This window comes from Polypterus senegalus, chromosome 7 (assembly GCF_016835505.1).
Source record: "Polypterus senegalus isolate Bchr_013 chromosome 7, ASM1683550v1, whole genome shotgun sequence".
NCBI classification, from domain to species: domain Eukaryota; kingdom Metazoa; phylum Chordata; class Cladistia; order Polypteriformes; family Polypteridae; genus Polypterus; species Polypterus senegalus.
Window position 1 is genome coordinate 136,989,915 of NC_053160.1, and position 13,374 is coordinate 137,003,288.

A 13,374-nucleotide genomic window follows, 5' to 3' on the forward strand; every position below is an offset into this window, starting at 1 on the left:
TATGCAAACAGCACACATATAAGGATTTAAACATGGAGTTTGGAGCAGAATCACTAACTGTTTGTCACTGTCACTTAGTCATCTCCATATCAAATCATTCAAAATAAAACCACTGCATTTTCTTAAACCAGATCAACGTAATTGGTGGAAAACAGGATAGCAATTGTTGCCTTTCAAAGCTCAGCATTGCCACTCTGAGCATTTTTCCTATCAGAAACTGACAGGCCATCAAGGGTTGGTACCAGAACACTGTTTGTGGGGTTCTCCTCATTAGGGTGCCACTTACCTTCTGAAGGTTTTATCCAACTTTCACTCATTCCTGCTCATGACTAAAACATAGATCATTCTGCTCCAGTTCATAAAAATGGCAGCAGTTCATGTTTTGTATATTTTTGACTTCTTTCTGCTCTTGAATCTGAGATACCCAATTATGTCTATTAAAGGCTAGAATTTTTGGGAAATTGCCAGAGAGTGACATTGAAAAAATAAACCAGAAGATGAGCAATAAAATCCTAGTAAAAAAAATGGACTGAGTTCAGAAGACCAAAAGTCAAAGTACCAAAACCCAATAAACAAACCAAAATATGTTGTCAGTAAACCCAAGTTTCAAGTCCTAAATGTAAAGCACAAATCAATGTAACTCTGTGATTTTAATTTAAGTATCCAGAAGGACAGTGTGCAACTACATGAGCTGAAGTGCGTGCAGAAGGAACTCCGAGTCCAGCTCAGGGCGGCGAAAGAGCAGTACAGGAGAAAGCTGGAGCAGAAGTTGCAGAACAACAGCATGAAGGAAGTGTGGGATGGGATGAAGATTATCACTGGCTGCAGCTCAAAGCGGGGTGCCGCCATCGAGACAGACGTGGAGAGAGCAAACCAAATGAACAACATCTTTAATAGGTTTGATCACAGTAATCCACTCTCACCTCGGAGTACTGCATCCTCCAACCATCCTTCTGCTGATACCAGCATAGGTGAGACATCCCCACCCACAATTACAGCAGCCCAGGTGAGCAGAGAGCTGAAAAGACTTTGTGCCCGCAAAGCAGCGGGTCCAGATGGTGTATCGCCACGACTGCTGAAGGCATGTGCGTTGGAACTGGGGAGTCCTCTACAGCGCATCTTCAACCTGAGCCTGGAACAGGGGAGAGTCCCAAGGCTTTGGAAAACATCTTGTATCACTCCTGTCTCAAAGGTATCACGTCCTAGTGAGCTGAATGACTTCCGGCCTGTTGCTCTGACGTCACATCTGATGAAGACCATGGAGCGGCTGCTGCTTCACCACCTGAGGCCACAGGTCCGTCACGCCCTCGACCCTCTGCAGTTCGCATACCAGGAGAAGGTGGGAGCGGAGGATGCCATCATCTATATGCTTCATCGATCCCTCTCTCACCTGGACAGAGGCAGTGGTGCTGTAAGAATTATGTTTTTGGACTTCTCTAGCGCCTTCAACACCATCCAACCTCTGCTCCTTAGGGATAAGCTGAGTGAGATGGGAGTAGATTCACACCTTGTGGCATGGATTGTGGACTATCTTACAGACAGACCTCAATATGTGGGTCTTGGGAACTGCAGGTCTGACATTGTGTGCAGCAATCAAGGGCGCCGCAGGGGACTGTACTTTCTCCGGTCCTGTTCAGTCTATATACATCAGACTTCCAATATGACTCAGAGACCTGCCACGTGCAAAAGTTCGCTGATGACACTGCTATTGTGGGCTGCATCAGGAGTGGGCAGGAGGAGGAGTACAGAAAGTTAATCAAAGACTTTGTTAAATGGTGCGACTCAAACCACTTACACCTTAACACCAGCAAGACCAAGGAGCTGGTGGTGGATTTTAGGAGGCCTAGGCCCCTCATGGACCCTGTGATCATCAGAGGAGACTGTGTGCAGAGGGTGCAGACCTTTAAATATCTGGGAGTGCAGCTGGATGACAAATTGGACTGGAATGCCAATACTGATGCTCTATGTAAGAAAGGTCAGAGCAGACTATACTTTCTGAGAAGGTTGGCATCCTTCAACATCTGCAGTAAGAAGAGGGACGCCTCACGCCTGGACAAACTTGTTAAGAAGGCAGGCTCCATTGTAGGATTAAAGTTGGACAGTTTAACATCTGTGGCAGAGCGACAGGCACTAAGCAAACTCCTGTCAATCATGAATAATCCACTGCATCAACTTAACAGTGTCATCTCCAGGCAGAGGAGTAGCTTCAGTGATAGACTTTTGTCACTGTTCTGCTCCACTGACAGACTGAGGAGATTGTTCCTCCCCCACACTATGCGACTCTTCAATTCCACCCGGGGGAGCAAATGCGAACATTAATTTTATTTTAATTCTTTTCATTTTTATTACTATTTAATTTAATATTGTTTCTTTGTATCAGTATACTGCTGCTGGATTATGTGAATTTCCCCTTGGGATTAATAAAGTATCTATCTATCTATCTATCTATCTATCTATCTATCTATCTATCTATCTATCTATCTATCTATCTATCTATTAGGCAGAGACACATCCAGAATGGATGGTCAGTCTTAGTCATTATCGAACAGCTTAGTTGTCTCATAATAGCTGGTCATACCTCTTTCTCTCTGACTGTTTCTCTAGCTTTCTCTTAAATGTATGTCTCCTCCATGTTCATCATTGCATTTGCAGAAAAACAAATAATGTTGTTGGTCTAATCAAGATTCAGTACTACAAAAAAATAATCAAAGGCATCCACATTTATTTCAAAATACTAAATCAAAAACTTAGTTGTGTATAATGTCTTAAAATACGATGCCTTTGTGCAGTTAGTGTCTTTTGAATGGCATTGGCTATGCACTTGCCTCTCCCCACCCAGTTGCTGCTTGTAGCCTTGTGGTGTAAAAGTGCATTTGAGTGTAGTGTTAACACTGGAAGCTTGTCTGAAATTGTTATTGGAATATATAGGCCACCTCACATCTCATAAAACACACTGGGCTTTCCTTTCAAGACAATTACACAGTAGGATGTACAGTAAATGGCTTATTCTGAAGTTAGAAAATATGTGGGGAGAAGTGCATGTTGGGATTGAGTAAGTGCAGCCAGATTTTAGTGTGAAAATTGGAAGCAAGTGGAAGATGTCTTTGGTGAATAATTAGGCAAGCTAGCTCACCAAGATAACAAGGGCACAAAATGTGGTGTAGCCTGACCAAGTGAACTGTTTCTTTACCACTTTTTATTAGTTCCTGTAGCCAAGTTTCATTACTTTACAAAAATGTCAATTTTTTTCTTATTTTAGGCTCATTCAAAACATTTTCCAGATGTAGATGACTTTTTCCTGTTTACAATATTATAAAGTTAAAAGAGTACAGTTGCAATAACTGATATCTGGAGCCTTAGTCACATTAGGTTGAAAATACTTTCCAGTATTTGAAGGAGGTGATAATATTGGTGTAATGGTGTGGAATGTCATAGATGAATACATTCTGAACAACTGCATTTCATGAGCAAAGTATTCAGTAAACCTTATGCATTCATTCCACATGCTTTTTCATATGCGTAGAAATTGTAATTAAAATAAAATGTTGCTTTGTTACTAATTCAATAGGTAATTACATTTTTAACATTATTTAAAGCTTATCTAGCAATTACTTCATTTTTGAAAGGAGAGGAGAGAAGTCTGCTTATTGCAAGTTGGTGGTCACTTGAAACAAAAATGCTGCAATTACAGGTTATACCATAAAATTAAATGACTGAGGAGTTAATTCTTGATTCTCAGATCTTGGGAGTAAGAACAATAGGTTTTTATATGGGAATTTGCACCTCTCTGTATTTTAATTGTATAATTTCTTATCTAATAAAAATCAAACAGTGGAAAAGTCTGCTTGCAAGCATGCCAAGAAAACAGAAAATGACTGGGTAGAAAGCACACATTAGGTAAGCAATGCAGAGAAAAAAAAATGTAAACTTTGAGAATTCAGAAAACCCAATCTACACAAGTTTATTTCTGTATTATTTTTTATTATTTTTCAAGCTTTACTAAAGAGTTGTATCAATAATTTGTAATTGTTGTAACTAAAATAATATGAAGCCAGGGGTTTTTTGCCTTTAAATAAAAATCACATTAAAAAAAATAGTTAAAGATGTTTTACTTATCTTTGCTTACTTTTATTTTTATTGTTTGTTAAATTTCTATTTTATATTTTATTGTCTGCAGTGGGCTGATGCCCTGCCTGGGGTTTGTTTCCTTCCTTGCACCCTGTGTTGGCTGGGATTGGCTCCAGGAGACCCCCGTGACCCTGTAGTTAGGATATAGCGGGTTGGATAAAGGATGGATGGATATTTTATTGTATGCTTTATTTGAATTATATACTTTTTGTCTTTTCAGTTGGTTTTCTTTTTAATAGATGTAACATCTAATTTGTATATTTTAGTATTGCCATTTATTTATTGTAAATGTTAATATTTGTTAAATCAAAACATATTGATATGTTTCAATCCAGGAAAGCATTTCTATTTGAATTTAAATGAGACTTTTAGGGCTTTTTTTACTATGTTTATTCCAAATCTTACAATTACATACAGTAGCCATCTCCAGCAAGAAGAGTTAAAACTGTGTATTTCAGAACTCAAAATTATTCTTTTATACAGGAATACTCATGTTCAATTCAAAGTGGAAGAGGCGTTTTGAGTTGAGGGAATAAACTGCTAAGAAAGAGTGAAGAATCAATCTTTCTATCTGATCTGAAGCCTACACAGGGAGATTGTATTTGTGGTGTCCCTTGCACACACACACAATCATGAATATAATTTTTTATGTGTGTACTTTCAGTTGTCTAGATTTCCAATAATACAAATCTCTAAGGAAAAGTAAGTCTAAAGAAGAAAGATTTTATAAAAATGTATATAGAAGAAAGGAGAAAAGTGAATAAAAACAGTATCTTTAGAAAGGTTTCTGTATTTTTAAGGACACTGCTAGTGCCTATGCTGTGCACAAAAAGAGCTTTGAGCAAATATTTCAGATTGTATTATTTTTGCATTCTGAATTTGCAAAGCACATTTATTCTATAGCACTCTTACATATACATTATGTTCTTCAAGAAGATATGCTGATTAGATGTCAAACCATAAACAATTCTTTGTGTGGTGCTTCCTGCATTTTATGGACAGAATCTTTTTATCACATGCAAATAGCCAAGTAAACTGCCAAGTAAACATTTGTTATTTTCCTAATATAATTTTAAAAAAGAATAGGTTAACAGTTTGGCTTCAATGAAATGATGACCCATATATGCCATTAGTAAACTTAATAAAAAAAAGTAATAGAAGAACTGTCAATTACTGCTTAGTTTTTCTTGGCTAGTAAATAAATAGACAATATTTCAGTGTTATAAAAGGAACCGATACCCTGAATCTTGGGATTGGATGCTTGCTCAGTCCCTACCTGTATGGAGTTTGTGCTAAGTCTTCTTCGGTTTTACGTTGCTTTGGTTGTACTCCCACCTCCCAGAGGCAAGCATGTTAGGTTAATTGGCAATTCTGAATTGGCTCCATGTAGGTTTGTGCATGATTAGGCCCAAATTAAAGGAAGCTTAAATGAAGCATGTAACAGAATCAAGATTGTATGTTGACCTACACAATCTTGTTCTCAGAGTAAGAACACCATTTAATCTTCCTGCCTGATGGATTGTTCAGTTTTGATTTTGCAGTACTTGACATTAGAAAGAAGCCGAGAAAAAAATATTATTATAAATGAAGAGTGGCATTTTGGCACCTTCAAAAACAATTTTTTTTATATATACAGCATAATTCACGGTGCTTGTTTGAAGAGCACGTTGCGAGAATGAATTTTATATGAAACTATGCTGTTTTATATTTATTGTGCATAGGGACTACAGCTTTCTATTCCTGTACGCTGGCCTTCACCACCAACATTTGTTAAATTTGTCTCTAGACTTTGCATGTATTTTCCTTGTCTCTACTGAAATCTAAAACCCACTAAATCTGACAGCATTGTTGAAAAAGTTAGATGACAATCGGTTGAGATTAGAGCAGCTGAACATGACATACTATACAGCCAAAATTGTGTGGACACCCCTCCAAATTACTGATTTCAAGTGTTTCTGGAACACCTCTTGTTAACAGGTGTATAAAACCAAGTTCATAGCCATTACAGTCTCCATTGACAACAATTGGCAGCAGAATGGGTCATACTGAATAGCTCAGTGACCTCAAATGTGGCATTGTCACAGGATACCACATTTGCCACATGGCAGTGCATGAAATGTATACTCTGCTAGATCTGTTCTGGTCAACTGTAAGTTCTGTTAATCTGAATTGGAAGCACAGAGGAGCAACAACAGCTCAGCATTGAAGTGGTAAACCACGGAAACTCACAGAGTGGGGCCACCAAGTGCTAAAGTGCACAGTGCATAAAAACAAACGCTTATCCCCTGTTGCATTGCTCACAACAGAGTTCCAGTGTGACTTTGGCAGCAACATCAGCACAATTTCTGTGTGTCGAGAGGTTCACAAAATGGGTCTACATTGCCAAGCAGCTGCTCACAAGCCTAATATCGCTATGAGCAATGCCAAGTGTCAGCTAGAGTGATGTAAAGCATGCCATTGGACTCTTGAGCAATGGAGGCATGTTTTCTGTAGTGATGTATCATGTTTCAATATCTAGTAGTCTGATGGACAGGAGAATGCTTCTTTGTGGACTGCAGAATGCTTACTGTAAAGTTTGGTGGTGGAGGCTGTCTTTCGAGATTTGTGCTAGGCTTCTTCTTTCCAGAGAAGGGTACTGTGCATACAAAGCCATTTTAGACAATTGTGTGCTTCTAACTTTGGGACAACAGTTTGGGAGAGGCTTTTTTTATATTCTAACATGAATATGCACCTTTGCACAAAGGCAGGTCCATAAAGGTATGGTTTGGCATGTTTAGTGTGGTGGAACCCATGTGGCCTGCACAGAGCCCTGACCTCCACCCTGTTGAACACCATTGGGAAGAACTGGAATGTTTCGTCTTCTCGTCCAATATTAGTACCAGAGCTCCCCTCTTTTGGCTGAATGAGCACAAATTCCAATAAGACTCCTGAATCTAATGGAAAGCCTTCCCAGAAAAATGGAGGCTCTTATACCAGCAAAAAGGAGAGATTAATTCCATATTAATGATCATGGCTTTAAAATGGGATCTTTAACAAGCTCATATTAAGTGATACAGCCCCATACAAAAGATTATTTCAGAAACTTGAAGCCTTAGGTATCAGAGGTAACCTACAAAACTGGATATTTGATTGATTAGCTGGCAGAAGACAAAGAGTACTGATAAGAGAAGAATTCTTCACATTAGGCAAGGTCATCAGTGGAGTCCCACAGGGGACTGTCTTTGGACCAATACTTTTTCTGTTTTATATTAACGACATTGATTCTGGTATAGTTAGTAAACATGTGAAATTGCAGATGGCATTAAAATTGGAGGGATGGCAGGTACCAAGGACACCGCACAAAGAATTCAAAAAGACTTGGACAACCCTCAGAATATTTGGAAAATGCAGTTTAATGTTGCAGTTTAATAAGTGCTACATGTGGGCAAAAGGGGCATCAGATATAAATAAAAGTTGAGAGACACTGTCATACAGGAAGCAACCTCTGAAAAGGATTTAGGGGTTTATGTTGTAACAAAAGGACATAAAGAGATTAAGGATCTTTGGGGCATTCTGTTCAAAGATGATGGTATCAGCATTCTACCCAATGCTGCTGTTAAGCCTGACATAGTATGATCAGGCACTGGCCTAGGGAGAGCCATGCCCTAGGGGTGCCTTGAGCTCTGAAGGCTAACCCCGTATATTCACACAAAATATAAATAACGCACTTTAAAAAGAAAACAAAATGTCACAATGACGTGAGTCTCCAAAGCAGACTAGCTAAGATGGCATTGCTTTCGGTAAAAAAGGATCTTGGTAGGAAGAATTTGGTCCAAGCAGGCAGAAACTGGAAATGATGTCAGAAGTATCATGGTTGTCAATCTTCCAGTCTGCAGGGAGAGGAAGAGAAGAGGCATTAATCACAGAAAGATTACAGTTACAAGCCGTTAAATTGTCCCCAGTGTCACTAAGTTAACATAACATTTTCATCAACTAAGCAATTAATTAAATCAATTAAAAAGGCAAATAAAATATTAGGTTATATCATAAAAAAGGTTGAATATAAGTCAAGGGACATTATGCTCAAACTATATAATGCACTAGTAAGACCGTATCTGAAGTATTGTGTGCAGTTCTGGGGCCTCATGCATAATGCCATGCGTAGAATTCGCACTATAACATGACGTAAGCACAAAAGCCGAAATGTGCTTACGCACAAAATATTCCAGATGCAGGAATCTGTGCATTCGCCAACTTCCATGTTCTTCCGCTACATAAATCCCGGTCAGCGTGAAAAGTAACCTTGCTTGTGCACACACCTGCTGTCCCGCCCCAACTCCGCCCAGAATTACACCTCTTTGAATATGCAAATCAATATAAATAGCCCTTAAGCTCAGCGTTCTGTGAAAAGACAATGGCAAAACCACAAGGAAAAATAGAACAATTTCAGCAAATACCAAGTGGAGGCAAAGAAAACGTACTATTTGTTGGTTTAAACAGTGGTATAAACAACAAAAGGAAGTTGATCTAGTGACAGGGAAACTCGAAAGCTCAAGTTCACAAAGTTGCACAGTGCCCAAAATAAAAAAGAAGTTGTCACATATCAAAGTCGCAGTGAAAAGGTGAATTGTAGCCCACCGGCTCAGTGTCATATGAAAGCTCATTAGGGTGCAGAGAAAAAAAAAAGGCACACAGTGGGAAAAAGCAGGAAATGTCAACTTTAATTTTGAAATTTCCACTTTAATAACGCAGTTTATTTTGTCGTTAAAGTAGAACATCATAAACTTCATCTTAAAATTGTTTAATTTATTAGTCTCTCAAATCCCATTGTAACTAAAGTAGCAAGTTAAATGCTTTGTTTTGTATTTGATCTTCTATGTGCTCTATGTGAGTGAATCACTACGTGCTCCTTAAACCGGCTTTCTCTTCCGTCGACAGGACAGAGAATCCATTACATTCATGATATTACAGCTCTCTGAATAATTAAAATACTGAGATGTATACGTGATATCATTTTCATGATGATAGGAGTTAAATCATGTTATTAAACATAGGAACATGGTGGCGCAGTGATTGTTCATGTCTCAGATGCTTGCTGCTCCATGCGTGACCTTCGATGAAATACTTTATTACAGAAGTTCTGTCTCTTTTAAACATACTAACCTCCAATTCCTGTCCTTACTTTTCTTTCTCCAAATACCCAATCACCACACAATCAGCTCTGTAATAAATGTTAAACCATCTGTAAGCATACAACAACAATTCTTCAAAACTTTTAAGGAACATTGAAATATCTTCGTAGTACGTGTTTAATTATTCTATCCATCTATCCTTCCAGTGTCACTCCAGTCCCAGTAAGAAAACAGCACGAGGCAGGAACAATCGGTGAACGGAGCTCGCTTGCGCTGTGGCACCGTGTCCTGGCATGTTTAATTATTGACAATATACAGTAGATTATTTAAATAAAGTTAAAGTTTTATCTGTATAATATAATAAACATATTTTGCTGCATTTCATCTTAAAAATTGTATCGTCATCATATGTAAATACGCGCTTTTTGAAGTGCCTCAGGTTGTGCAATATTGTAACTAGTGCAAGTTTACAGTGAGGTAATTCTACTTATAAGTAGAGACAGTTCTACATGGAAAACTTGATTGAGTGCGTTTATAGTTCTTGGGATGAAACTGTTTCTGAACCGCGAGGTCCGTACAAGAAAGGCTTTGAAAAGTTTGCCGTGTGAAAGCAGTTGAATAGACAGCATGGCTGAGGCAGCGTGTGCTTGATGCTGCATACCGATAATTCTCTTTCTCAGCTTCTGTAGATCTTTGATTACCCACTCAGATACAGTGATATAAATACTCTGAGTGGTACATTGAGAGTAATATGGAAAAAATGATCCGCTGTGGCAACTCCTAACGCAGCTGAAAGAAGAAGAAGGTGCAGTGAGAGTAACAACGCTAAAGCAGCTATCGTATTTAGAATAGTTTGACCATTCCGTGAAACATTATATTGTTACTGGTTAATTACAATCAGATGCATTAAACTAACAAACAATATGCGGTTAATTTCAGTGTATTTATAAAGCCGCGTCAGAAATGTTGATCTATAAAAGAAAGGATAACCACATAGGAACAGTAGCACTGCTTTGACGCTGGGTGCCGCCAGTCTGCAAAACTGAGGGCAGAACTTGCGTACGACAGGGTATTAGGTACCTTGGAAATGTGCATGGCTTTACGCCAAGTTTAGGTTTTATACATCGTGATTTGAATGTGGAAACGTTCTTATGCAACATTTCTGTGCATACGCACCGTTTATACATGAGGCCCCAGGTCACCACGGTACAAGAAAGACATAGAAGCACTTGGAACTGTGCAGTGTAGAGTAGCCACGTGTATTCCAGGTCTTAAGGACATGTCCTATTCTGATAAACTCAGAGAATTAAACCTTTCTAGTCTTGAGCATAGGAGACTGTGTGGGGACCTACTTCAGGTATTTAAAATCCTCAAAGACACTGATAAAGTGCATCCAGAAGCATTCTTACAGTTTAATTTTGAATCACATACTCGTGGACATCAGTGGTAACTAAGAAGTGCATTTAAGACTGAAGCCAGGAAGCACTTCTTTACGCAAAGAGTTGCAGGACTCTGGAACAACCTACTGAAACATTCAGCTGACACAGATACCATAACATTGTTTAAAAATTTGCATTTGAAAAATATTGAGAGATTGGAATAGCTTAGCTACTAGCTAAAAAACATTCATGTTAGACTGATTGTTTCCTCTCATTTGTCAAATTCTCTGTTTCTTTTGTTTCTTATATAGGTGTGATGGTTAGGTGTCCACACATTTTTGCATTTTTGGCCTTATGGAGTAACATCTGTGTGTAGGCTGTAATTTGTCTAAACTCACTTTTTGGCTCTAATTACAGTCTGAATGGAACTTCAACCCTTGATAAAATGATCCAAACTTTAAAAAATAAGTCTTTTATTTCACAATGCAAAAACCTGTAACCTTTGTTCAAATATACAATATACAATTCAATGCAATACAGTTTATTTTTGTATAGCCCAAAATCACAAAGGAAGTGCCTCTTGACAGCCCCCAGCCTTGACTCTCTAAGAAGACAAGGAAAAACTCCCAAAAAAAACCTTTTAGGAAAAAATGGAAGAAGCCATGGAAAAAGCAGTTCAAAGAGAGACCCCTTTCCAGGTAGGTTGGGCGTGCAGTGGATGTCAAAAGAAGGGGGTCAATACAATACAATACAATACAACATACACAGAACAGAACAAATCCTCAATACAGCATAAAAATACAAATTTTAGAAGTACAGAGCAGAATTTACCAGTACATGATATCACATAAGATTTGGATATTTTTAGAGTCCTGGAGACCTCATCCATCAAGCTGCCTCCCCCATTTGGCCATTTCATGGCTGAAACAGTGCTGGGCCAGCCAATCCAATGAAAGGACCCCTCTTTCCCATGATTCCTGTGATCCTCCATCAGGGATGACTTTACCACAGGCAGGCAAACAACCTGGTAGGTGGGCCATGGCACCAATTGCCACATTTGAGTACAGAAACAGAATAGGTGAGGGTTAGTATTTAATTATAACTGTCATGTTACTTATGTTTTAGTGCTAATGAAAACCCTAAATACAAAGAGGACTGTTTGATTTATGTTAGGTAGATTGCCCAGAGGGGACTGGGCAGTCTCGTGGTCTGGAACCCCTACAGATTTTATTTTTTTTCTCCAGCATTTGGAGTTTTTTTTTTGTTTTTTCTGTCCACCCTGGCCATCGGACCTTACTTATTCTATGTTAATTAATATTGACTTATGTTTATTTTTTATTGTGTCTTCTTTTTTTCTATTCATTTTGTAAAGCACTTTGAGCTACATTTTTTTGTATGAAAATGTGCTATATAAATAAATATTGGTTGATTGATTGATTGATAATGACTTGGGTTCTTTGTTGGTCATGGTCTTCTTTAAATCAAAAGCAATGATTAGTGCAGAATGGATAACACAGAGAAAAAAATTGTCAAGAATAACAAAAGTCTAAAAATGATTATAGTTGATTTAAAAACATTAAAAAATTAGTAGAAGTTTAAGTACCTTGCTGGACTATACTGTAATTGTATGTTTATTGTTGTTACGGTATTTTAATCTTATTTACACGATTGTATGATGGTTGTTCTAAGTTTCACTAAAAATCACAACCAGGAACACATTTAAATTGTCCTTCAACCAAACTACAATCTATGCAACTGACATTGTGCACATTTCTTCATTCCTAATTCTGGCCAACACTATTATACGTATGAAGAGATGATAATTAAAAAAAAAATGTCTTGCTAATTCTTCATGAAATAGAACAGGGCTATTTCACCCTATAGAAAGTTGATATTTTTTCATTATTTGGGATGTTTAAGATGTATTCATTTTTCATTTTCCACTCTAGTCTTGCAGCAGGTGATGAGGGCACATCAGCAGGGATCATAAGCACTGTGTTGTCAGAAGGAGCAGCAATGGCGTTATGTGCTGCACTTTCCCAGGTGGTACAATGGGGGTGGTAAGTGCTGTTCTGTCATGCATAATCGCATATTAATCAGATCACTAGGACAGCATTTTTTCACTTAAGAAACATAGCTAAAGTTAGACCTCTTATATCACTGAAAGATGCTGAGAAATTAGTTCACGCGTTTGTTTTCAGTCGACTAGATTACTGTAACGCAACGCACTCGTCTCAGGACTACCCAAGAAAGACATAAATCGTTTGCAACTAGTGCAAAATGCAGCTGCTAGAATCCTAACTAGGAAAAGAAAATCTGAACACATTACTCCAGTTTTGATGTCACTACACTGGTTACCTGTGTCATTCAGGATTGACTAAAATTCTGCTTATGGTTTATAAAGCCTTAAATAATCTTGCCCCATCTTATATATCGGAATGTCTGACACCTTATATTCCAAATCGTAACCTTAGATCCTCAAATGAGTGTCTCCTTAGATTTCCAAGAACAAAACTTAAAAGAAGTGGTGAGGCGGCTTTCTGCTGCTATGCACCTAAAATCTGGAATAGCCTGCCAATAGGAATTCGCCAGGCTAATACAGTAGAGTAGTTTAAAACACTGCTGGAAACACATTACTTTAACATGGCCTTTCTATAACTTCACTTTAACTTAATCCTGATACTCTGTATGTTCAATTTCCTCATAATAATTACTCATGGTGGCTCTAAAATCTGTACTGACCCCTACTCTCTTTT